Raw genomic sequence first — 27,130 nt, forward strand, 5'->3', positions numbered from 1 at the left:
GCTTTACCACCAAGCTTCCATTTCCTGGTCTGTAAATTAGTGAGATAATCCCCAGCTCATAAAATTGTTGCAGTGTTTAAATTAAATGACAAAATGTTTTTGAATGTCTAGCACAGAGCCTTGTACAGAGGAGGTGCTCAACAAATGATATCTACTGCTGTTGTGGTCATGACCATTTTATTCTGCCCCATCTGTTTTGTGTCTCCAGTCCCAGTTGACTGGGTAATAAGAAACATCCTTGGGCATGCTGCCTGGGAGAGAATTCTTCCTTTGATTATAGTACATAGAATTTCTATAAGTTAATTTTGAAGTAGAGTGGGAATAGGTCTCTGTGCTTATCTAGTCCAACCCCAGTTCCAGGCCATGCATATGATGGTTTAGTACATTTGGTCTCTATTCAACACATTTTTATTGAAAATCTGTGCTCTATTCTTTGTTTATGAAATTCAACTGATTGAAACTAGATCTCAGTGATGGCCAAAATGTTATTTATACAGAAACATGCCATAAAAAGAACAACTTTGAATGCGACAACTGTTTTGGACTTGTTGGTTTTCTGCCATTCACTTTCCTTTTCTTCCTAGGGACCCCCATTTTTTGGGGGGTATACTCACTGTTCTCACATTCAGTTCATGTGCTTCAGGGGAAACTGACCCCATCTTGGTCTCCACCATAGCATGACTAGTCTAAGAGTTATCCTATCCTGTTTGTTGGTGGTCAGCTTACTAATGGGCACCCAGGCTCCAAGCTATGCAAACTAAATAATCTACATGATATTTAAACCAATTTGAGTTGGATTTTCTGTTATTTGAGTCAAAAGTGTTCTGATACTCCCACTTAGCAGGAATAAATTCTATTTATAAGTGGTACTGATTTTTCAACTTAGCATTTTTATTCCTCTCATAAATTGCCTTAATATTGGGTGGCGAACGGCTGTTGAGTAGAACTGGCCTGGCAATACCATGAAATAAAATGATGAAAGCATAATACACAGTCACAGGCATGAGCAGCAGACTCATGCTTATACTTCTGAGGTGTCACATGGTAGGTATTAATATAAATAAATCTTGTATAATTTAGGACACAGAATAGGAAAACCAACATAGTTTGCTGGTAGGGCGTTCTACTGCCCCTCTACACCTTTTTATTCACTCACCTCTGAGGCAGTAGAGTCACATATCTAATTGGTAAATTTGGGGGGATTGGAAGTGCTTAGCTTAGCTTATTATTTATTTATCCTGCCTGAAAGAAGCAGGAATTCTCTTCTGTCCTCAGTAAGTCTTACCTGGACAAACTCATTGTAGAAAAGTCTGCCCTAGCCCAGCTTTGCCTGTGATTGGAGAAGTTAGTCTGGCCAGACCCATTTTTCTCTTACTAAGATAGTTAGCTCACACTAAGCTAGCTAGTCTTTGTGATTAATAAGAGTTACAATTTGGCCACCATCTATACTTGCTTATTTTGTTCTCCAAATTATTTAGAACCAAGGTTATATTTTGGACACCCAACAGAGTTGATTCTCTGTATAAATAGAGAATTGTCAGAAATCACTGCTTAGGCTATAGTAAAACACTGTAAGAATCAGGCATCACTAATTGAAATGGTAAAGTTGTTTCCAATTTGCAGAACTTTCCATCTTTAGTTAAAAATAATTTATAGCCATTTGGGTCATAGTCCTTTGAGCATCTGAAGGAAGATACAGACTTTCTCTCCAGAAAATTGCACAAATACTCAGTTTTTATACAATGTCAGAGTATACATGTATCCCCCTCCAAATCTACCTATGTAACCCTTCTGGATCCACTTATCTCAGGTTAAGACCCCTCAGTTAAATCACGAAAAGGTAGCTCATTGGGCAGTGAGTGTAAATTGAAGAAGAAGGAAGCCTGTGTGATGCTGAAGGTGCCCTGGCAAAGCACGTCCAATATGGAAAGTTAACTATGAATTGGACCTGGGGACTGATTGAGTTCTGGGGGTACTGCACACAGGTGAAGATTCAGCACATCTATCAATTAAGATTCTAGCAGGAAATGGAATCACTCAGAAGATTTAAACAGAGACTTACTGAAGAGACTTCTCACTGAAGTGAAGGCAGCACTATAATAACTAACCAGGGTACTGAGGCATTCAAAGGCTAGCAAAGGTGAGAGGTGCTACCAGCCTTGGGGCTAAGAAACACGGAGGAGCAATAGCACCATGAGGCATAGCAGGAGCTGGGATAGTCTGCCAAAAGGGAGCTGCGTCACACAAGAACACAAACATACCCCAATTCTTTTATTCCCTGCCTACCGATCTCCCGCTGGAGCCTCCCATTGGCTGACCTCAACCAGAAGCCAGATAAGGGAAATGGGGTGATGCATTCCATGGGGCAGCTTCCTGGGGCCCATGGCAGGGCAGAGAAGAGTAGGGGATTACTATAGAAGGCAAACAGAATAACGAGGACAGAGGAGCAGGCAAAACTAAAGAAACAGGCAAGGTCAGGAGTGTGAGTGGAGCACATGGGTGCTGAGGAGGCACTAGCAGGGTGTTAGTCACTGGGTATAGACTAGAGATACGTGCCAAGGTCAAGTCCAGAAGAAAGGTGATCTGAGCATGGAATAATGAAGCCTCAAGAAGCCTTTTACAGAAAAAAAATTTGTCCGTGCTGCTCTAGACTGAAAGATAAACAGCTCTTAAATTGCATATCTGGACACTATGTGCAATTTAGAGCAGAGAGTAGAGAAGTTTGTTGGAGCCAATGGAACTTGAAGATGAATTTAGGAGAATGTTAAGCCAAGATACATTGGTTGTTAATTATCATTTGCCTCACACATGCATTTCAAAATGCTAGAATTAATTGCCAGCTATGTCAAAAAAATTGGAAATTACAATGTACACAGAAAATAGAAGAAAGAAATATCAGCCTGCATGTAGTTTATTTTGGCGATCTTATAATCTGAGATTATAAGTATTTCAAGAGCAAGAAAAAATAAATCAAGAAGATTTATTAGTTTAAAAGATGATGTATAGAGTAGATCAACTGTTACTGTTGATAAGAGATTCAACAGTATGAAAAAGAAATGAAAGAATGACTCTCTATCTTGTCTGAAAACAATGGATCAGAATAATTAAATGATTTAACTTGATCTTGAACTGATATTTTAAATTCATCTTAACTCACCAAGCCCTTGAAGTTCCGCAGTGGCGTAATTTTAATACTGGGGCTTCAAGAGCTTTCTAAATAGGTCAGCACCTCATGTAACCTTCAGGCTATCACGAGATATCTAGGATACTTATTGGCAAGAAGAGGTGTTCTTCGGAACCTTCTTTAAAAAGATAAAAAAATAATAATTCTACCTGATAGTGTGATTTAATAAGCCTAGAATTATCAATGACTTGTGAAGAAAAATAATCAAATAAAATGCACTCCTGATGGTACATTCAACTGAGACTTTTCCATTTCTTATAGCATTTCTTAAGCCGTACCAATAATAATTTACATGTTGAGATGGTGGCTTCTCTCTACGAGACTCCCATGTGTTATGAACAGAGGTCCCTTTGCATGTTCCATTTAACTTTGCATGTGTTAAAAATGATGAAAGAAGACAATTTGGGTGTTACAAACAGACTTTATTTAACATTTCATGAATCGGACAGTCTCTGTTCAGAGAATTGCAAAATGGGGCAGAAGGAGGAAATTTACAGTTGAATCATTTCTCTGAAAATCCAAGTCCAGTTTTACACATACCTTGGGATAGAGAGGCCTGTTATTACAGCATTACTCTCCAGCCACCATTGCACAAATTAAATGACCATTTTAAAACATACGTTAGAACCATGTATAAGAGTGCATTTCTCTCTCTATTATCAACGAGTAAGCCACTTTTACAGACCCTTCATCACTGTAGCAAAGTGAAAATTCATTAGATTGAGCAATACTGATTACGGTTCATTTGTCGTTTGGTACCAAGCAGATGGTGATTGGCTGTTTAAAAGCGCAAAGTTGTTTTGTATCTTTTAAGTCCGGCCTCTGTGCGCTTTTATCCTCCAGTTTTTATAGACTTACAATGTTTTATACAAAATAGTTCTTTGGGAATTTTATTGTCTCCCCTCATTCACATAAAGCTTTCTTGAAACTCACATCTCCTAAGACCTTGATATAAAAAGTGTGGTTCCTGGACCAGCAGCATCTGTGACATCTGGAAGCTCGTTTGAAAATGCAGAATCAGTGCCAGGCCCAGGGTGCGCCAGGCCCCGGGTGAGCGCCGCTAGCCTGTGGGAAAAGACGCCCCGCCTTCAGAGATCCAGCTCTTAAGGGGAAACGGCAACATCCATTGGTCAGTAGAAGTGGGCGGGGATTAAAGAGGGCGCAAGGGGAGAAAAAGAAAATGCAGAATCATAGGCCTTACCCTAGAATGCGCATTTTTAACAATTAGGGTTCTTATCACATTAAAGTTTGAGAAGCACTAGATTAGGAAGGTTAGCAGAGCCTCTGAGTAGAAGAAATAATGGAATAGGATATGTTGGCATAAGGGACAGTGCCTGGGCCTCGAGTCAGACACACCCAGGTGCACATCTTGGCTCTTTTTCCTGGAGCTCTGAGAATTTAGACAAATGATTTGTGTTTTCTGAGTCTTGGCTCTAGCATCTGTGCATTGTAACTTCTGTTATCAAACTATTTTGTGTGTGTGTGTGAGAACGAAACAAGATATATTCATACAAATAGGTCATACTCTCCCAGAGTTGATGTTAGTCTCCTTGTCCATCCCCTTTCACAGTCCTTTTCCCCATTCCTGAAAGTTCTGTCTTTTGAGAATCCCAAACCATTGAGAGCAATAATTATGCACTTTTTATGTGTTCAGACATGGTTTGAATATATCTAAATACATGCATCCAGAAAACAAATATCATAAATAACCCAATTCATAAAATATGAATAGTTGAAAGATTGTAAGCAAATACACTAGAGAGTGTTAATGGAATAAAATTATTGATGAAATCGGCACATGCTTCAACATTTCTACCTTCCTGTGATTGGACTGACAAATAGCTCTAGGCTATAGGCCAAATGTTGACAGAGAGGAAGATTTGCTATCTTCTCATTTCTCAGACCATCATCTTCTTTGCGTTTTAGCATCCAGTTAGTATCTCTGTATCACACAGTAACTGTCCAGAAGCTATCTGTGGTGCTGGCGCTGGCAGCCCTGTGTAATTATTTTTCCTCATCTGATTATCTTTGTCCAACAAAAATTACTTGTTCTGGGTTCTGTTCTATCTGATGTTGAAGTCTAGTGCCCTTTATGCCTTGGAGAAATGGTTTCCTAAGTGTGATCTCTGCACCAGCAGTAGCATCACTTGAGAACTTGTGAGAAATGCAAATTCTTGTGTCCCACCCTAGAACTAATGAATCAGAACTTCTGAGGGTGGGGACCAGAAGTCTGCGTTTTTACAAGCCACCTACGATTCTGAGGGCCTTGTATTTGGGAACGAACTGCATTAGAGGGAGCTGCAGAATGCTAAATGTGGAAGGGATGGCAGGACTCTAAATACAGCAGGATTTTCCCACTGGAATAGTCCCCTAGCCATCTAGCTGAGTGATTCTCCAACTTGGCTGCATAAGATTAGAATCACCTGGCAGCTTTCAATGGTACTGCTTATTTGGGTCTTCCCTGAAGATTCTGATTTAATTGGCCTGGAGTGTAGCTGGGGCATTGGGATTTTTTTCTAATTTCCCAGGTGGTTTTAATGTATGGTCTAGGCTAGGGGTTCCCATCAAGACCACCACTGGCAGCATAGTCAAATCACTGCGGGTCTCAAAGAATCCCTGGGCCCTAACCCAGGCCAATTGAAACCAAATCTCATGGGGCCTGGGCATCTGCAGGTTGTAAAATGGCCTCTTCCCTGATATACAGGGGAAATCCCTCATCAGGTTTAATGCCTCACTTTTTAGATGAGGAAATGTGAAAAACTCCTCCCCAAAGTCCATGTTTAGGCATCAGTGTTCGCTAATGTCCCCACTATGCTGGGCACTAAAATTTTAACTTAACATCTCAGTTAAGGCTGGAGAAGAAGGTCTGGAGTGGAAGAATCCTAGACCCTTTGACTGGCCATTGAAGATGCCTCGGGGCCAGGAGCCTTCCCTCACAGAGGTGGGAGTACCTCCCCTACAGTGCCCTCACTATTGCCCTAAACAAGCTGCCCAGCAAAGCCCTTTTGAAGTGTGCTCACAGCAGTCAGCAGGCAGGACTCCCCAAACACACAGTATGATTATTACTGAAGCATATTTTTCATTGGCTTGATAAATTCTGTCTACCCCATAGGATTTACAAAAGTAAAGGATTTCTGCAGCAGGGCCTAATGCAGCTTTAAAATGCCACAACCATCATTCCTAGGACCACAAAAGTGCATTTGCCTGGATAAATGTCATCCTAGACCTAAGGCATTGCCAGGATTATAACGTTATTGAATTTTCCATCTATACCTCTGATTTGCATGTTGTAAAAATAAACTAAAGATTTTATACAAAAATTAGTTCTGAAATGACTGGATAGATTTTTCCAGTTCACATTAAGCCTCTGCGCCCTCTGGTGAGAGAAATGTAATATCTTGGCTGGGAGCTGGGAGAGACTGAGACATTGCCTGAGCCTTCCTGCCCTGGACAAGGTGAAGCATATTTCCTTGTCTTGGCTTCTTTATGTCCTCTGCATTTCCCAAGCAATTTGCAATTCCTGTTGCTAACACCTGCCAGGGGTTTCGTGCCCTAGTTAAGAAGTCCTTACGACAATTAAAACCATTCCAATCTCAACACCTACTAGCTGTGTGACCTTGAACATGTCAGCGTCTCTGGGCTTCTGCTCCCATATCTCTGAAACAAGGAGAACACAAGTGCCCTCATCATAGGGCTCCTGAGAGGATTCACTGGTTAATGTGGATTTGAAAACACTCAGTACCTGGCATGCAATAAGCAAAATATGAATGTTTTATGTTTCGTTACCATCTTATATTTAAAATCATTAACTAAATGTGACTAACTAATTCTTTAACTAAGGAGAGGGTTTCCAGAATGTGGGACTTTCAGTGTTTATAATGAGACTGTCCTAAGCACACAGGGATGAGTTTTTCACTCTAGTCTTCAGCCCGTGGCCAGCTGGGCCCTCATGTCTTGGCAGTGGCAGCATGACGTGGCAGCCTGCTCCACTTGTTAATACTGAGATACCCAAGTCCCTGGCAATCACCAACCTGTATAGCAGGAGAGGGACAAGTACATCACAACGGAATTACAAGGGGAATTGAATAAATGAAGACTGGCCTCAGAAAGTAAATATTGGGAAGAATGGAATGTTCTACTTAATTATCTAGCTGTTGGATAGGTCCCTTAACCCCTCTGAGCTTCAGTTTCTTATTTGGTAAAATGGGTATAATTTAATGTTTATCTCGCAGGACAGTTGAAAAGACTGGTCTGGACAATGCAGGGGGAAGTGACATCTGTGGTCGTCTGTAAGTGTTCATTGCAGAGAGGCAGCGTGCTAGTATGTGAAAAGCGAGACCCTCAGAATCCTCTTCTCCCACTTACTCATTGTTACCCTTTTACTCATTCTCCCATTTACTCAGTGTTTGACCTTTGGCAAGTTTCATTCACAACAATTAGTAGACATTTCTGTGACATATTAAAGATGTAATAATTGCATTACTACAATTCTACAAGTCATAAAACATCATTTTTGTTTTTGGCCAAGAGTAGGATATCTCTTCCTGAAGCACTAAAATTCATAAGAAACCAAAGCACAGAATTTACAGCAAGCTTCGAGAAGATTTTGAATAATCCATAATTTCAGATTTCTGCCTCTATACTTTTTAAAAAAGATATAATTCTTAATTTGGTAATAAGGAAACAAAACATATTTAAGTTATGAAAAGAACCTGGGGCTGGCTTTATCATTTTCTCTTCTGCCATGTTGCCTAATTCTTATGATATAACTCTATCGATGCCGCTGTGACAAAGACATGCTCTGTACGGGCGGCCGTAATGAGATATTTCAGGGACAGCTGCAGCCTTCCCCTGGCCACTCAGGTAGTGCCGAGGGACCACTTAGCCGGCCGGCTGCCCGGAGTGGGGCTGGTTCCTCCAAGCGTGGCCCTGGAGCAGCAGCAGCAGCCCTTGGGAGTTTGTTAAAAATGTAGAATGTCAGCCCTGAACCAGAATCTGCATTTTTACAAGATCTTCGGGCAAATATGAGTGCAATAAAATCTGAGAAGCATGGCCGTATATGATTGAGGACCTGAGTTAAAAATAGCAGGCCTGTGGTGACTGTAGTTAACAATACTGTATTGTATATTTGAAAAATGCTAAGAGAATAGATCTTAAAAGTTCTCATCACAAAAGTTCTCATCACTGTGTGATAATGTTACTAGACTTATTATGGTCATCATTTCACAATGTATACAGATATTGAGTCATTATGTTTTACCCCGGAAACTAATATATGTCAATTATATCTCAATAAAATATTTAAAAATAAATGAACAAACAAAAAAAACCCCTCAAGTATGTACTCCCTACTTTACCTGTTCACTACAGACCCTGTAACTTGGGTGTTTTTTATGCATTTCAACCTATTTTACTTTGTGTTTGGTATCCGCAGAGGTTGAGTTTATCCTAGAGGATTTGGCTGCCCTAGGTTTAACTACCTATGGTAACTAGAAGAAATCAGATCTAAAATTGGGCTCAGACAGCATGAATATAGGTGAAATCATTCCATTTAGTACTTCTTTGAATTGGTTACCATATCTACTTTTGTTTGTCCTAAATTTGCCTCCCTAGGAGCTTGTAATAAAAAATATCATCTGCCCTTAAAAAAATAGTAGGCCTACTTCTGTGGTGGTCTTATGAATGGTTACTGACCTTCGGCTTGTGTGGTGACTGATGTCAGTGTAGACTTAGGTTAAGATAAAGCATAAATTGTTAGATACCAAGCTGTGTTTCTTTTGCATCGCTTACCTTTCGATCCTGTTCATGGACATACAGGTAGCAGTTATTATTGTGAAAAAGAATTTCTTTCTTTTTCAATTTTCACTTTATTACTCCAGAGCAGTCTTACTTCCTATATTGTTGTACATTCTCACGTGGAGGACTGGTTCATTGCTTATGCAGAGCCTTCCTGGACAGATGTTTTTAGCCAGCGGTGAGTGGGAGTTATGTGACCAATTTAGTCTCTTAAGAAACCTCTATTGGTTTCCTGACAGATGTAACGCTCATTCTAAAGACTCGTTTCAATATTTGAAATGTGCCCTATTTTGTCAATAAAGGAAGCAATGACCAAATGATGAACTTCCTTAATTATACGATTTTCCATTTTTATTACAATATTTTTTCTCAGTCTGCATACATATGGATATATGGAAGGGATTTTCTGAAAGTATTTAATAACTAACAGCACATAGGTCTAATACATAGCTTTCAAGATCAGAACTATGAAATTTTAGATAGAGAAATAATTTGTTTGCGAATTCATTTTTATTTCAGGCTGATATCTAAGTAGAGTCCTTCACTTTTATTATGAGTGTTTGTGGAGACAAACTCCAGTTGTGCACTGAAAAAATTTTGAAGTTTAAGCATATCTATTAAACAACAAATAGAACGTTCTTTTAATTATGATCAGCTTTAATTGTGGAAAAGTGTTTATATTTTTATACCATAATAACATGTTGCATTCCTGCATTTCCCACAAAGGTTAGCTTATCTCTATTCAAATACAATCTAGGAATTATTTACAGTTAACATTCTGCCTGCAACAGATAACAATCTTTCCTCTGAGAAATTACTGCAGGTTTCCTAGAATGTTAGAAAGCTCATAATAAATATTTTGTTCTGTAATTGAAATGTGCTTTATTACTATTAAAATAGTAAGCAATGTGTGAGGAGATTGTAAAACATTTAAATATCAGGAATATAGTTAGACAAAATCACTTTGCAGTCACCTGAGAATCTTTAAAAGAGACTGATTCCAGGGTCCCACTCCAGAGCTTCTGGTTTAATTGGTCCAGTAAATGGCCTATGCACCAGCGTTTTTAATCTTTTTATTTTAAAATAATTATAGACTCACAGGAAGTTGTAAGAGAGGTCCCTTGTACTCTCTACCCATTTTCCCCAGTGGTAACATCTCACATAACTATAGTTCAACATCAAAGTCAAGAAATTGACATTGGAATCATAACGTTAATTAGAAGACCACAGACCTACTTAGATTTCATCAGTTGGAGGATCAGGATTTTTAAAAAGTCCCCATGTAATTCTACCAAATAGCTAAGGTTGAAAAGCTCTGCTCTGAGTGCCATTTAATGTCCCTATCAACCATAAGACTTATTCTATACACACACACACAATGTACATATACACATGCGTGCAAATGTAGACCACTCATACATATACATCCTAAACACTTAAAACTTTTAGTAACAGATTGCAGATAAAAGTGACTAACATTTAGTCTATGGCCATGCCACCCTGAACAAGCCCGATCCCGTCTGATCTCAGAAGGTAAGCAGGGTCAGGCCTGGTTAGTACTTGGATGGGAGACCACCTAAGAAGTTCAGGTGCTGTAGGCATAAAAAACAAAAAATAAAGGATTGTAAGTTGACAAGGTCCTTGCAATCTGTGAGGTCAACTGAGGGTTGCCTCGCCTAAAAAAAATAAAATAAATAAAGTGACTAACATTTAGAAGCAAACTTAACTGTTGGAAAGCTGCACTTCACAATTGTATAAATATTTCCTGGTTTGGATCCTATATCAAACAAAAGATGTCTTTGATACCTGAGAAAGTAAACTAGGGTTTATGACTCCCGGAATTAAAGTCCAGATGAAAAATGAGAAGAAAATTCTATGGGTTTTGAAAATGTCATTTATAGACACAATTTCAGTTTTAAAGTCTGGTAACATGGTAAAAAACATCTTGTGTGCGTAATTATGTATATAAAATTTTCATTGATCATGCTTCAAATGTGTGTAAACCATTGTCATTCTTTGTAAATCAGTGTTTCCTCTCTGCTGCATAGGAAATTAAACACTGTCCTGGGCAAGCTTCCATACTTTTTCTCTATAAAAAGAGTTGAAATGGATATTAGTTAAGCAGTAAGAGTAATGAATAAACCTCACATCTCATCCTAGTGTCCACTCTCAGGTATTAACTGTGAGATTAAATAGGGACACTTATAACCATAACAAGCCCTAAGCTGAACATGGATCAGAGTACAAAACTTGCCTTCACCTTCTACAAAAAGGAGATATCTCCTTATTTGGGATGAAACTTTCATCAAGATGATGGAGAACCTTGCCACCATGTCTGAAACTTAATTACTAAGGGTTATCCATGCAGGACTCATCAGATTCCACCTGGCCTCACCTCCAACTGCACCGTCTGTACATACTGGTCTCTGCAGGTCTTTCAGATTGCCTCCTCCAAGAAGCAGATTATGGCCATAGGTTTCACATGTAGTATGGATGCCTCTTGTCTTCGAAGGCCTCCCTAACTTTCTATGTGTCTTCTTCCTTTTCAGTCACAGAGCCCCTCTTTTTCCCTGATCCCTCCAAGGTACAACGTGTCCCCATGTTACCCTGACAACTTCCTGTTCCTGGCCTAGAGCCTGGATCTCCCTAGGGGAATTTTACTTGGATGAGTTCCATGAAGTTATAGAGCACAGCTAATGTTCGAGTCAGAGTTTTGAGACTATTTTTTCCACCTAATGTTTTAGGGAGAGGTTCAGGTTTAAAATAGCATTTATTGGAGCTCAAAGAGGTCTGCTGAAGACCCTTGACAGACTGTGATGGAGCCCTAAATATGCCAGTCAAGGGGAGAGGCAGATGGAGTCTTTGGACCCAGACTATGTAACTCTACTGCTCTGGGCCTATGCCTCTGAAATCAGTCCTGGGGGGAGAAGGAAGTTATGATGGGAGAAAGGGAAAGGGCCATTCTCAGAGATTTTCGTACAAATAATCATTTCCTCCTCTTTATTCCATCAATTGATCTATCATTTTTGACTTAAAGCTGTAACTTATAGTACCCCTGGTAAAGTCATTGGAACATATTGATTATTGTAGATCAACTGGATTAAGCCAAAAGGATTTGGGATGTTTATTAGTTCAAGCATTTCCTATGAACAGAAAGGGGGTGGTTAGCTTATTATTGTGCCTTCAGAGACTCCAGTAGGGGCCTACTCCAGAATTTCCTTCCCCCACTGAAGAATGCTTTCATGGTACACTGAATGTACATCTATGCTCATGGTTTATGCTTACTGGGAGCCTGTTGAAATCCAGCTATAATCTGAGCTGGGTGACATTATTTTATAGGTAAGAATGATTTATTTACAGCATAAAGTAAAGTGTCTGACCTTTTCTAGAACAAAGAATACTTCAAGTACACTGAGTTCCTGAGGACGTAAGAAGGGAAGTCTAGAGAGCTGGTTGTCACAGAAAAATTTCACTCTTCTCAATTTCCTGGCTTCTCACCCACCCTACCCTAATTATAAAAATAAATAAAAACAATCTGCACCACCAACTCCCTGGACCATCTAGTCTGCATGCAGGTGTATTTTGTTTTGTTCATCCATCATTGCCAAAGATATTTATTATCTGGGTCCCACTGAATCACTTATTTTCCTGTCCATGAGCTGGCCTGTTTTGCCAACTTGGCAGTGTGTGCTGTTTACTAGAGGAGCTATTAAATTTCTCACCTGTGTATCTTGTGAGAGCTGCAGCTAGAAGATAAAGCCTCTTGGAGTGTGGAGCATTGGTATGTGAGAGACTTTCAAGGACATGGCTTCCTTTAAATCTTTGCTAAGAATCTCAGATGAGAATCAAAATGTAATGTCCACACTAGCTGCCCTGTTGATTTCAGCACTCCTGGAACAAGACATGTTCCAGGCTAAAACATTTTGACCAGAATGTTAAATCGTTAACAAGTTCTAAGCACAAAATTAAAACTCGGATATCACGAACAAATGCCTGAAAGGGAGTGAGCAGAAAGCTTTGACTGAGAACTGTCAAATGCTTGGAAGATGCCAGCACTGGAAACAGCTGACAATAGTTTGCAAGTGTGTAAGAACAAGAGCTTTGGGAACAAATATAGCTGGGTTTAAATCTTGGCCCCATTTACCAGAGACATGACTTTGGGAAAGTTAAGATCTATATTCGGTCCGGTAATTCCAATGCTATGAGCTGATCTGACAGATACAATGATAAAAGGAGAATGCTTACTGTATGCCAGGACCTTTTCTGGGCATGTTACATGGGTTAACTCATTAGAGCCTCACAACTCTAAGAGGTAGTACTGTTGCTAACCATAGGAAACTGAAGCACAGAGAGGATGACCTGCCCAAGGTCGAGTTAACTGGCACTCTCATGAGATGCAGCATGGCTCACGGTTAAGTGGATGGATTCCAAGGCCAGACTTTGTGGGTTCCACTCCCAACTCTACTGTTTAATAGCTATATAAAAGACTAGAATAATGCCTGCCACGTAAAGACTCCCATGTAGTATTTTACTCTCAGGGAAGTAGGGTCTTGCCTTATGTCATTGATGCACACAGTATCTGGATTTCAAATTGCTGCTTGCAGAGACAAGAACCATTCAACTCAATTCCTGTAGCAGCAGTGACTCCTATATATCCTTTTCAGTGACTTTGTTCAGCCCACAGCTTGCCTCTGCATATAAAAAATTAAATCAGTTTTACCATTCCTGTTTTAAGAACATAAACTCAAATGCCCAGAAATTATGTAATTTGTACCCAATGGATCACCTCAAATGCTATATCTCTGGGATCACTCACTCCCTTCCTACCATGCTGCTGGTGACTTTTGTGCCCCAGACCCAGGAGGAACTGCCTTCATCATGAGACAGCCACTTGCATTTCAACCACTCTCCAGGCACCTCTATCCATCCTGCTCACCTTGCTTACAAGCCAAGCAAAATCTTTTAACATAGGCCATTGCTGTGGCAGAGAATCTAGAAGTGGCGACAAATACAATATTCCTTATTCAATATCAGATTTTTCTCCAATTTCTAGCTCTCTCCTAATTTCATTCATCCATTCATTATTCATTGAACAGGTATTTATTGAGGAGCTACTATATGCCTGGCACACACTATTAATGCTGAGGATACAGCAGTGAATGCAACCATCAATATTCCTACCCTCATAGATCTTACATTCTAATGGAGAAACCCTAAAAAAATAAACAGATTTATGATGTGGAAGGTGGTAGTAAGTGCTACTGGGAAATATAAAGCAGGGTGAGGTGTTAGAGAAGATGCTATTTTAGGCAGAATGGTAAGGAAAGGCTACCCTGAAGAGGTGACATTTGAAGACAGACCTAAATGAAGTGAGAGAGGAGGTCATGTGAAGGTCTGAGGGAAGAACATTCCAAGCAAAGGGAACAACAGTGCAAAGGCCCTGGGGCAGGAGAGTGCTTGGTGGGTTAAAGCAACAAGAACATCTTAATGGTTGGAACATAGTAAAGGAGGAGAGCAGTGGAAAATCAGGTCAAGTGGGGGCCAGGACCAGAAGACATAGGTTCTTATAGACCATGATGAAAATTGTGGATCTTTTTCTCAGGGTAATAGGAAGTCATTGGGAGGTGAGAACAAGAAATGACATGAACCGATTGGCTTTTTAAAAGGTAGGTCATCCCAGTTTCAGTGTGGGCATACACTGTATTAAAACTAGAGAGGACGCCAGGAGACCAGTCAGGAAGCTCTGGCATTAGTCCAATTGAGAGAAGATGATGGTTTAAACCAGGGCAAGGGGTGGAAGAGTCAAGATGATGGTTTAAACCAGGGCAAGGGGTGGAAGAGTCAAGAATGATCAGGGTTAAGATAGACTTTGAAGGTTCGGTCAACAGATTTGCATGTAGGTTGGATGTGGATGAGAAAGAAAGAGAGGAATCAAAGTGGACTCCAGGATTAACAGTTCTTTCTTTCTCCGAGATGGACATTTGTGTATCCACATGTATTATCTATGTATTTCTTTCTTGCCACTGGATTTAAAATTTCTTAGATCAGAAATCTTTAGTTACTCTGTTTTCCTTTCCTCTTTCTCTCCCCTGAACAAAGGTCATATATGTTAGCTTCTTTTGTACAATTCAATAATGAAGGATGTGATCTGACATACTAATCCTGACATTGAATGTGGATTTTTTTTTTCTCCTTTTATGAAATACTTACAAAATTAGAAAGCACCCGCTCATTGCCTACTGTATCTGGATTAAGTCACCTTAAATCCACCATAAAATGGCCATTTAATTTCCTCAACACAGAAAGTGACACAAACATCATTTGAGGTGCTTTACTAGATGTACCATCGCTGGAAATCTAGTCTTTATGGTTGAAAATGATGGATGCTTTGATTTAAGTTACAATATAGTATTCTGCTCAGGTCTTACTTATAACAAGCCATCTTCTCCAGATTTTACTAAAAAAAAAAGATCTTGATCATTTATTTTCACACAGTCTTGATTTACTCATTAATATGTCAAGAAAGAAATACACCTTTTGTTCTTTATGAATATTTCTATTTAAGAGATATTTCTTCATAAGTCAAGTCAAATTTTGCATGTGAAAATGATCTTTGAGCTGAACCTTCCGTTGAGTGAAATATGGACACTTTGAAAAATGACTCGTTTTCTTCTTTTCTTTTTTGCTAGAATTCTCTAATAGAATATTGAGTCTTTTTTATGCAGTTGATAATTCTAAATGTAATGGATTGCCTTAATTTGAAATTCTAGTCAACTGGCATATTTTAGATAACATGAAAAAATATTATTAATATTCATGTAGGAAAAATACTCAACTCCTTGTAAAATACTTATCCTTATATAAATATAAATACTTATATTTTTGTTGAGATTGTTAATAGTATACTTTTAAACATAAATTCAAATACTCTACATTTGAATTTATGGCTTAAACCAGAATAAGTCTTATGGGCTCAGCAGCTGGAGAGCAGTGATTAAATCTGAAGAATTTTTATATACATGGCGATAATGTCATTTTCTTTACATTGTAACCTAAAGAGAAAGGCATGCTGTTGGGAGGAGGGAGATCCAAATTCGAGACTTCGTTCTATCACTAACTTGATGTTTGACTGAAGTACATTATGTGTGTCCACCTGGGAAGAATTCAACTTTCTCCATCTATAAAATGGAAGCATAGGACCAATGAATTTTAAAGGTTCTTCAGAGAATTATAATTCTGTGAATTATGGTGTTGCATTATCCAAATTTTATTTTGAAACAACAGATTGAATTTTCTTATTGTTAAAGTGACACACTTACATTGCAGGTGATTTGCAAAATATGTCAAAAGGAAAAAGAAAACAAAAATTATTGGCAATCCCTCCAATTTGGAATTAAGCAATGCTAATATTTTAATGCATTTCTTTTCAGGCTTTTTATATGTGAGAATGTTACATATAATAATAGGATCAGACTACATTTTTTTTACTTAACTTATGTCTTTCCCATGGGATTAATTCCTTTGAGAACATACTTTTAATAAGTCCATGTCTCATCCTATAGACTTGTCATAATTTATTTAACTAGTTCCTAATAATTGGATATATAATTTTTACTGTTATAACTCTTGCACTTAAATATTTATCTGTACCTCTGATGATTTCTTTGAAGAGATTTCTAAATATATTACCAGGAAAAATTATACATATTTATTTTTATATCTTTAACAAATTGGCATAAGGGTTATGCTACCCTCACAAAATGAGTTGTCAAATGTTTCTCCCTTCTCTATTTTCTAAAAGATTTTGTGTAAAACTGGTGCTCACATTGTTAATTTTATTCTTCTTTTCAACTTAGGCCTTCAAAGCTATATGTTTTCCTCTAAACACTGCTTTAGCTATATCCCACAAATTGTGATATATTGTTTCATTATTATTTGGCCTAAAATATTTTTTAAATTTTGAAAAGAAATGGTTAGATTTCTTTTTTGACTGAAGGATTATTCAAAAGAGTGTTGTTTTATTTCCAAATACTTGGGGAAGGGGCGTGTCTAGATGTCATATTTTCACTGATTTCTAATTTAATTTTATTGTGGTCAAAGAACATATTCTATATGAGCAGTTATCAAAATTTTTGATGTCACCACTTTTATACTCTCAGAAATTATTGAAGCCCCAAAGAGCTTTTGTTTATGTGGTTCTGTTTGTTCATATTTACCATATTAGAAATTAAAACAGAAATTTAAAAAACAATTATTAAGTCATTTAAAAATAACATTTTAATGTAAATAATATTTTTATGAAAAACAATTATATTTTTTAAAGCAACAAAAAGTAATGAATAGAATGAGATTGGTTGTTTTTGCAAACCTCTTTAATGTATGGCTTAATAAAAAGCAACGAGACCTTCACATTTGCCTACTCATTCAATCTATTGTGATATCAGAAGCCATTCGGTCCCTGGAAAAGTTCACTGTATATTCATGAGAGCATGAGAATGAAAAAGAAATTATATCTCAACATTTTGAAAATAGTTTTGACCTTATGGACCTACTAAAAGTATCTCAGGGACCACATGGGCTTGGAGCTTTTGAGGAACTCTGATTTACATGTTTTCGATCCTTCTAATTTATGGAGACTTGTTTTATAGTCTAGCATATAGTCTGTCATGACAAATGTTCCATGTACCTCTGAAAAGAATGTGTGTTCTGCAATTGTTGGGTACAGTGTTGTATAAATGTCAATTAGGTAAAATTGGTTTGTACAGTTGTTCAAATGTTTTTTATCTTTACTAATTTTTTATTTTTCTATCAGTTTCTGAGAGGGAGGTGTTAAAATATCCGACCGAGATTGTAGATCTGTATTTCTACCCTTTAGTCCTGTCAAATTCTGACAGAGAGAGAGAGAGAGAGAGAGAGAGAGAAATTTTTACTTTCTTGCTTTTTATTCAGTCTGATAATTTTTGCCTTTTAATTAAAGTGTTTACAAACCATTTACATTTAAAGTAATTATCAGTATGGTTTCATTTAAGTCTACCATCTTGGCATTTGCTTTTTATTTGTTCCATCTGGCTTATGTTTCTCTGTTCTTCTTTTTCTGCCTTCTCTTGGGTAAATCAATTATTTATTTATTTTTTTACTATTCCATTTAGTTCCCTTCTGTATACTCTTTAGTTAGTTCTCCTTGTGTTCATTTTAATGGTTGTTCTAGCTTAGAGACTACAACATGAATCTTTAACATAGTATAGTCTACCTTCAAGTAATATTATATTACTTCACAAAGAACATCACAACAGTATTTCTTTCTCACCTACCAATCTTTGTGCTTTTATTGTCATATACTTAACTTCTAAAGAAGCTGTAAACTCCACAATTCACTATTATCTTACTTTAAATAATTAACTCTTTTAAATAATTTTAAAATAAATATAATAATCATAATAATCATAATCATAATAATAATATACCTATGAATTCACCCCTTCAAGTATTCTTGATCCATTTCTGCCAATCTGATTTTCCACTGGGGATCGTTTTCCTTTAGTAGAAAGACTCTTTGTTTTATCATTTCTAGTAGTTCAGATGTGCAGTAGATGGATTCTTTCATACTTTTTCTGTTGAATGTTTTTATTTTACCTTTGTATTTAACAACCTTATGTGTTTAACAACTTTATTGAGGCATAAATCATATACCGTAAAATTTGCCCATTTTAAGAGTACCATTCAATGATTATTAGTGAACTTACAGAGTTGTATAACCATCACCACAACCCAGTTTTAGAATATTATTGCTCCGAAAGAGTCCTTTTTGCCCATCTGCAAACAAACCCCTTGATCACCCAGAGTTTCAGGCAACCACTAATCTACTTTTATGGACATTTCATATAAATGGAATTTTACAATATATGGTCTTCTGCTTCTTTTCATGTAGTGTAATGTTCATGAGGTTTATCTATATTACAATATGTCAGGAACTCATTCCTTTACATTGATGAATAGGTAGTAAGTGCTTTATTATATGAATATACTACATTTTGATTATCCATTCACCATTTGATGGATGACTATATTATTTCCAATTTTTGGCTATTATAATAGTCTACTATGAACACATGTACACAAGTCTTTGTGTCAACATGTCTTCGTTCTTTAGGCTAGATACCTTGTGGTGGGATTTCTGGGTAACATTTTAATTTTATGTTTAGCTTTTTAAGAAACTGCAAAATTGGCGTCACTATTTTACATCTTCATAAGCAACAGTTAAAGACCTACTTTCGTGTTTGAAAGTCATTGTCGATGGATATAAAAATCTAGGTTAATAATTTATCATCTTTCTATAAACGTGTTGTTTCATTCTCTTATGGTCACCATTGTGTCCCAGGAGAAGTCAGTCATAATTTTCACCGTTGTTCCTCTGTATATAATATGTCCTTTTCTTATTCCTGCTTTTAATATTTTTAATTTAATTTTAAACTTTAGGAGTTTAACTATGATGTGTCTAGGTATGGTCTTCTCAGAGTTTATATGAGCTTCTTGGATTTAATCAGTTTTGAGAAAATCTTGGCCATTATACATTCAAATATTTCTTCTGCATCATTCTCTCTTCTACTTCTTATTATACATATGTTAGAATACTTTATATTGTCCCACAGATCTCTTTTTCTTATTTTGTTTTTCGCCTATAGCACCTGGTATTCCTAGTTGGTCTCTCATCCAAGTACTAACCAGGCCTGACGACCCTGCTTAGCTTCCAAGATCAGACAAGATCGGGCACATTCAGGGTGGTATGGGCGTAAACTTTCTTTTTCGTTATTTTAGTTTTGGTCTGGATAAAGTGCTGGCTTTACAGACTTGGTCTTTGTCTGGTATCCTATGGGATTCTAATCCATGATCCCAACCCACATGAAACTATAAAAGTTTGTTAAGAGTTTATCTGGTTCCTTCTTACACCTGTCTCTAGTGAATTCTTTTTTCTCCCACTATTACCTGACAGATGAAAGCAGACATGTACCTCTGTTTTCATGAGAAGGGTTCATTGCTTTATGGGATTTAGTTCAATTAGGTATTTTTTTCAATAGCTCTCTGAAGGAGTCAACAATCTATGATTGTAGCGTGTGCGGCTTATTCTTTTTGAGAGTGGCACAGTAGTTTCCTACAACTTTCTACATTTAACTAGAAGTGAAAGTTTCTGTGTATTTTATTTATTTTTTAAAGGCCTCTGCATTCCAGAAAGATTGTTCCAAGTTACGTTTTCATGAACAGCTTATTGAAAACTCCATTTATACTCCACCAAAAATAACACCAAAAATTCAAATGCATATCTCAGAGCCATGCTTATTGAAAACTTTGATAAGTTTATTTATGAATCTACTACTGGAATGCTATATCTTTTTTCACATTGCCTTTCATACCAGGTATCGCAAATACACAACACAAAGAAGACTCCATCCGCATGTACAATATTTATTTTGTAGAGCATTTGCCTTGAGACTCTTTCTTCCTACCTATTCTGATGCAATAGTCTGGCTTACCTGAAAAGTAACTTGAAAATCCCTTTGTCTCTTGTTCTGTTGATCCTAGAGTCAGTCCTCCATAGCCAGATTCTTGTATTTCCTACTTTTGACACCCCATCTGTGTGGAAACACTCAAAAGACATATCTCAGTCAAGGAAAGAATGTGATTTCTCAAAGTTTGGAAATTTCCAAAGTATTGACAAGCCCAACAGACATCCCCAGCACAAACCCCAATTTAGGTGGTGTGAATGTTTGTAATCAGTCTGACATATCTTGTAACAGCAATTGCCGTTTTGTGGTCTTCCGTGTGGCTTCTTACCTCTTTCTCTTTACCTTCTTCTCTCCTAGCTTTTTGATTTACCACAACTACTTCTTGAAAATGGAGAGTAAATAAAAGACAGGGGTTATGAGGTTTTTAGATGCCTTCCTTCTTAGGCTGGTCTTAGAATGGCAGAAATAAGACTGAGTCATTTGATGTTCCTACCTGCCATTTTTAGGCAGGTAGAATCTTCTTAAAATACGGGGCATTAGCAGTCTGCAGCTTGACAAGATGCAATGACATAATTATAATGCATATCTAATTATTTCTAATTTATGTTTCTTACATATAATCCTGATGATTTATTTATTTATTTGAAACCTCACCAATCACCATCAGTTTCTATTAGTAATTCAGCTGTTTAAAAAAATTATGAACTTCACCTGAAAATCTTTTCTGATCTTATTCATTCTATCTCTTTTGCTTTCTAGCTCTTTTCTCAAGCATCATTTTCTCCCTTGGTCTCTGCCTTGAAACATTCTATTATATATCAAATAACAATATTACCTGCTCTTGCAAATTTAAAACATTCAAATTAAATTTAAAATGAAAGATTTCCACATTTAAGGATTAAATTCTCTTCTGATTCTATCTCCATTTGGTTTTTGATCCTGTATAAAATTGGATTTCGCATTCAGAGAATGCATACTTTAACAACACAAGTATACATGGATGCTGTATTAGTTAAGGTAATGCTGTCTGCTGTACCAGATATGCCCGAAAATCTCAGAGACTTACCAGAAAAGAGTTTTTTTTCCCCCACTCATGTGAAACCTCATTGACAGTATTATAGAGGAGGAAGATGATGAAAATAGGAGCGTGCTCCATGCAGTCATTCAGAGACTAGGCTCATAGAGGCTCTACCATCTTCAATTCTTGGCTCCAAAGAGCAATCTGAAGAAGAGAAACGAGGGTCCTGCAGGGAGTTCTTATGGAGCAAGCCTGAAAGTGCCATACATTAATTCTGTTCCCACCCCAGTGGCCAGAACTCAGTCACAGGATCACTCTTGGACTGGAAACTGTAGCCTTGATTGTGAAATCACTTGCCAGAAACAGATTTATACTATGGAAGGAGCACAACCTTTGGTGGACTTTCAGCCATCTCTATACATATAAATACACCTGAGGCTTCATGGCTATGCTTCTTAGTTCTTCCAGTATAAATCTCTAAGGAACAGGGTTATGAGGTAGGAGACTTTATGCTAAGCACCAAAGACTAAAGCAAATGGAGCTGCTACTAGAATAGAATGGCTTAGAAATGATCCATTTATAAGAAGAAGCGAGGGTGGCATTAGATTTTCCTGTCTTTTACTCATGCATTCTTTCATTTATTTATTAGACATTATCTTGTTTACTTGCATTATGCCAGGCAATGTGCTAAGTGCTGAGGATATGATAAAACATTTAAACCATAGAGAAAGGGTAAGAGCTATAATAGATTATATGCATCATGTACGTGGAAGTAATCTGCACTATTTTAGGGTAGGAGGCTGGCCTTCCACTGAGGCAGCATGAGAAATTGCCAGCACAGGGTCTCAGAGGTCTGTTTACCCATTGGATTTTTAACGTTTCCTTATTACATGAAGTCCTCACTTAGCATCATCAATAGGTTCTCGGAAGCTGCAACATTAAGCTAAACGACACATTCTGAAACCAGTTTTACCACAGACTAACTAATATAAACAAGAATCAAGTTCTAGCAGCATATTTCTGGTCACAAAAACATCACCAAACTTCTAAATAAAGACCCAAAACATTTCTGATATTAAAATAAATATGAGCTATACATACAGTTAAGAAAGATTAATAAAAACAAGTAGGATTATTTTCTAAGAAGCTTATTCCAGTTCCAGGTTGCAGTGGCCAGAGCTCAGGGCACCAGGCAGGCTCTCACCAGGGACAGGACGCCTTTTCATCACAAGTGCACTTACACACACCACACTCACACTGGGGCAATGTAGACACCCAATTCAACTCACACGCACATCTTTGAGATGTGAGAGGAAACCAGACTACCCAGAGAAAACCCACACAGACATGAGGAGAACATGCAAGCTCCCCACAGACTGTGGCCTCAGCCAGGAATTTTTTATTTCTCATCAACGTTATAATGAAACAACTTGAATGAAATGGCGTTATTCGAAGATCTGCTGTATAATCCTTTGCACATATGCAGCCCTGGTTTCAACTTTATACTCCAGTCCACTTTCAAAGATAATAATATGATCAGATGTCCTTAGGAGAAAGGTCTCTCTGGCCACAGATTATTTACAGGATAGATTAAATAGCAGTGAAATTAGAGGCAGGGAGAGTCATAGTTATAGCCTTCACTGTTTTTTTAATTCTTTTAAGTCAAAATTTAAATTCCTATGCATAAATCACAAGCCCTTCATTGCCTAACAGTCTTGCTGCATTTTCCCTGGCTTCTACCCCTAATCCCTTGCTCCACCTGGGAATTTCTGCAATATTGGGCCATTCATAGTATTTCTTACTTCAACACATCATTCCACACCCCTGCCTACACTTAAAATGTCATCTCCCTACATGTCTTCCCATCTAGAAAAATAGAGAACAACTTATTTTTCTTTTCTTTTTTATTTTTAATTTATTTTATTATTTATTATTATTTATGCCTACAGCACCTGGTCTTCCTAGGTGGTCTCCCATCCAAGTACTAACCAGGCCCGACCCTGCCTAGCTTCTGAGATCAGACATTGGACTTGTTCAGGGTGGCATGGCCATAGACCATGGACAGTGGCTCCACTGGGGCGCGAACCCAGGACCTTCTGCGTGTAAAGCAGACGTACAAACAGCTACACTATGGAACCATGTCTGACTTATTTTTCAAGGTTTAGCAAAATGGTCCTTCCTTAGGAAAAGCTTTTCTAACTTCCCCTCCCTATGGCAAACATAGATACTCCTCTTAGAATGATAGTAACCTTCAAAAGACAAAGTCAGAGAGAGGGCCCTTTGACAACTTCACTGATCCTCTAGATCAACCAGCTCTGCACCCTAGTCAAGCTATGGACTGCAGTGGAAGAAGTCAAAGATGACTGAGGCCGTGATGCAAGGTGACTGGGTGGAAGGTGGTGTCACGATTGAAAGACTAACAGGCTTGGTGGGACGATTAGAAGTTCGGGTCCAAAAATGGTACAGTTGCTTTTCTATAAGTATTTTTTTTTTTTTTTTTTTTTTTTTTGCTTTTTAATTCTTTAATTTCAAATAATGGGTAAGACTCATCAAATACTTTCAGGTATTTAAACCTCAGATTGAAGTCTAGACCTTTTTTAGAGACTAGAGGATAATGGGGATAAGGTGAAAAGAAATCATTTCTAGAGTCTTGATTACTAACAACTATAACAGCTTTGCAATCACATCCATCCTTAATTAATATATATAAGACTACTTACTGCCTGTTACCACTGTAAATCATAATCTCAGTTTTGACCCGTACTCTCCTTTTTTGCCTTTTTCCTAATGTAAAGGTTAATGATAATAGCTAAAGATTGAAGTGAATGAATGTAGACATGTATCTCACCATCATAACTGTATAAAACTGATTGCAATTTACTCTTGTCACCTACATAACTAAGCTGTTTCACATAAAGTTATCTCCATCTACCCAGGCTTGGAACTTTAGAATCTCCTTGCCCCCTCCTGACCTCCCTGCCTCCCTTTCCCTTTTTCTGATACCTTCGACCTGCCTTCCTCCTCACTTCACTCCCCATCCAGACCATTACCTTGACAGCCAGTTAATTATTATATCCTGAACATTCTATCTCCATAGTGTTTCTCATATCCATAATCCTGCCCCTCAGGGCCTTCTGGCAAGAGTTTAGAACTACCAAAATTTATAGTCCCTCTCCACTCCAACCTAGTGCATAGATCTTTTCGTAAACTTTTGATAGATCCTATACCTTACTGAGTGAAATATACTCACTCTTCACCTTGGCACTCAAAATCTTCATCTGTGTGGCCATAACCCTTCCTTCCAATCTTATAACTCACCATTGCCCTGCTCATACTTTATATTCCAACTAAATGGGCTGGTCACTGGTTCCTAAACAAATCCCTTACCTTTCTCATAAGACTTTTTGATCTATCTTTGTCCTACCCGGTGTCCATATCAAATGCCCTACTTTCTTTGAAAGCTCTCTTGATTTTGCTGCTAGGTGGGATCTTTCACTTCTTTAAGAAATCCATCCTTGTCACTGGAAATAAGGACTCTAGTGCTTCCAGGACTTCCTTTTTCCACTTTTTCTTTCTGTTTATGTCTGAATTTGGCTTTACGGTAAAACAAACAAACAAACAAACAAACAAAAACAGCTTGGCCAACAACAGTCTCAAACTTCTGCAACCACAAAGGACTGGTGCCTGGTTTGGAAAATCCCTATGAAAACTCTGTCTTGGCCTGGTCAGGGCTGCCTTCAGATGAATCTCGGTGGAAGGAAGAGGAACAGTTCCCAGAGAATGCGATGCCCGGAAGTCAGGAGCATGAAGCAAACACCCTATTTATTCTCATCCCTGTAATTTTTCAAGTGTGTCAGCTTCTTAAGCATAATCCTGCCTTGTGTAAAATGCACCATCGGGTTCAGATGTGGAGGACGGGAAGGGCAAAATGTGTCTCCCTAAATGATGGATTGAGGCAGGGATAAAACCGTGGGAACTGGGGAGGAGAGTAAGACCAAGAAGAAATGATGATGGCTTTTTCAAAGTGCCACTTGAGGATTAGTTGTAAGATATTTGCAGGGCCTCGATAGGTGCTAACCTGGCAGTTGTGGAATGAGGACAGTCCCCAAGTCTGACCGAGGGTGTTGCAACTGCCACTTACCATTGGACTTCTGAAGAATGCGAGAGTTTGCATTTTGTGTCCCTCCTTCTTCTCTTCTAGTGGCCTCACTTCTTAGGGACCTCTCCTATCCCCATTTCACCGTTCCCATTGCCCAGTGACCCAAGGTACCTTCATTTGCCTCACTCAGGTTCACTGTCCTGTACAGGGACCCATTTGATAAACTTATCTGTGGTCTATGTCCGCAGCATCTGGCTCTCAGAACCAGAAGGATTTCAGTCATTCAATGATTCATTCCCGCAATACACATTCACTGAGCTCCAAGTATGCGAGACATAGCAGTGAACAAGGTACAGGAGCCCTGACATCATGGAACTTGCATTCCAAAGGGATAGAAAGACGGAAACCACACAAATAAATATATAACATCAGTTAGCAATAAGTGCTTTGAAGAAAAATAAAATGGGGCAAGGAGATAGTGAGAAGAGCGCTCCTTAGATGGGCTGATCAGGGCAGGCTTCCCTAAGGCAGGGGCATTTGAGCAGAGAGCTGAATGCTATGGCGGAGTCAGCCCTGCCAAGATCGGGAGAAATTGCATTCCTGGCAAGAGAACACCAAGGGCAAGATCCCTTCAGAGAGAATGTGTTTGGCATGTGTTGACCAGACCTAAGTGAGGGGCCATAGAAGAAAAATGGCAAATGCCTCTTACCGTATGAACAAATGTTCCACCTTGCTCATAACCGAATTAATGCAAACTAAAACTCACCGAGGAGCGTTGGTGGGTGTTTTGCTTGCTCAGGTCAGAAACAGAATCTGTACTAGCTAGAGAAAAGATAAGGAGATATTGATTAGAACATTGCTGCACTAGTTCACAAATAGAAATGTGCTCATAATAAGAGAAATGCAAATCAAAGCTCCACTGAGATAACCACATTTTGCTCACCAGATGGGCAAATGTCCAACATTCTGCAACACATGCTGTGGGGAAACATACTTTCTCATAAATTGCTGGTGGGGAAGCAAAATAATACAGCTCCCATGGAGGAGAATTTGGCTGAATCTAGCAAAATTACGTGTACATTCACCTTCTAACCCAGCAACTCCACTTCTAGAATCTGTCTCAAAGATACAATGGCAAAATATGAAAATGCATGAACAAAGTCTAACCATCGCTTCACTATTTAATGGTAAAGATTGGACACAGGACCCCCATCGATAAGAGCCTCCTTGTACATGCTTGGTAAATCCACATAGTGGGATACTATATCACTATAAAAATGAATAAGATTATTTCTACATATTACTATAGAGTGATCTCTAGGGTCACAGTTTTCACTGGTAAAAGCAAGACAGGGAAGAGTGTGCAAAGTATGCAATCATTTCTCTAAGAAAGGGAGGGAGAAAATATACATATACATTTATCAGTATTTTTTTAAATGAGAGAATGGATAACAAATAGAGGTAAAATAACAATAACCTGTATGGGCGGTAGGGAGGGAAAGGGTTGGAGGAGATAAGGGTAGAAGCTAGAT

General features: G+C 38.1%; 1 protein-coding gene and 2 pseudogenes across 3 annotated transcripts in view; 2 read left to right on the plus strand and 1 right to left on the minus strand.

The window, feature by feature from the left end:
• The window catches only part of RCAN2 (regulator of calcineurin 2), a 233,160-nt gene that overhangs the window by 106,744 nt on the left and 99,286 nt on the right, over nucleotides 1–27,130 (plus strand). The window lies entirely within an intron of this gene.
• Nucleotides 10,463–10,581, plus strand: LOC120596504 (uncharacterized; annotated as a pseudogene).
• LOC120596450 (uncharacterized) lies at nucleotides 23,440–23,555 on the minus strand (annotated as a pseudogene).

Source organism: Pteropus medius, unplaced genomic scaffold (genome assembly GCF_902729225.1).
Source record: "Pteropus medius unplaced genomic scaffold, Ma_sr-lr_union100, whole genome shotgun sequence".
In the NCBI taxonomy this organism is placed as follows: domain Eukaryota; kingdom Metazoa; phylum Chordata; class Mammalia; order Chiroptera; family Pteropodidae; genus Pteropus; species Pteropus medius.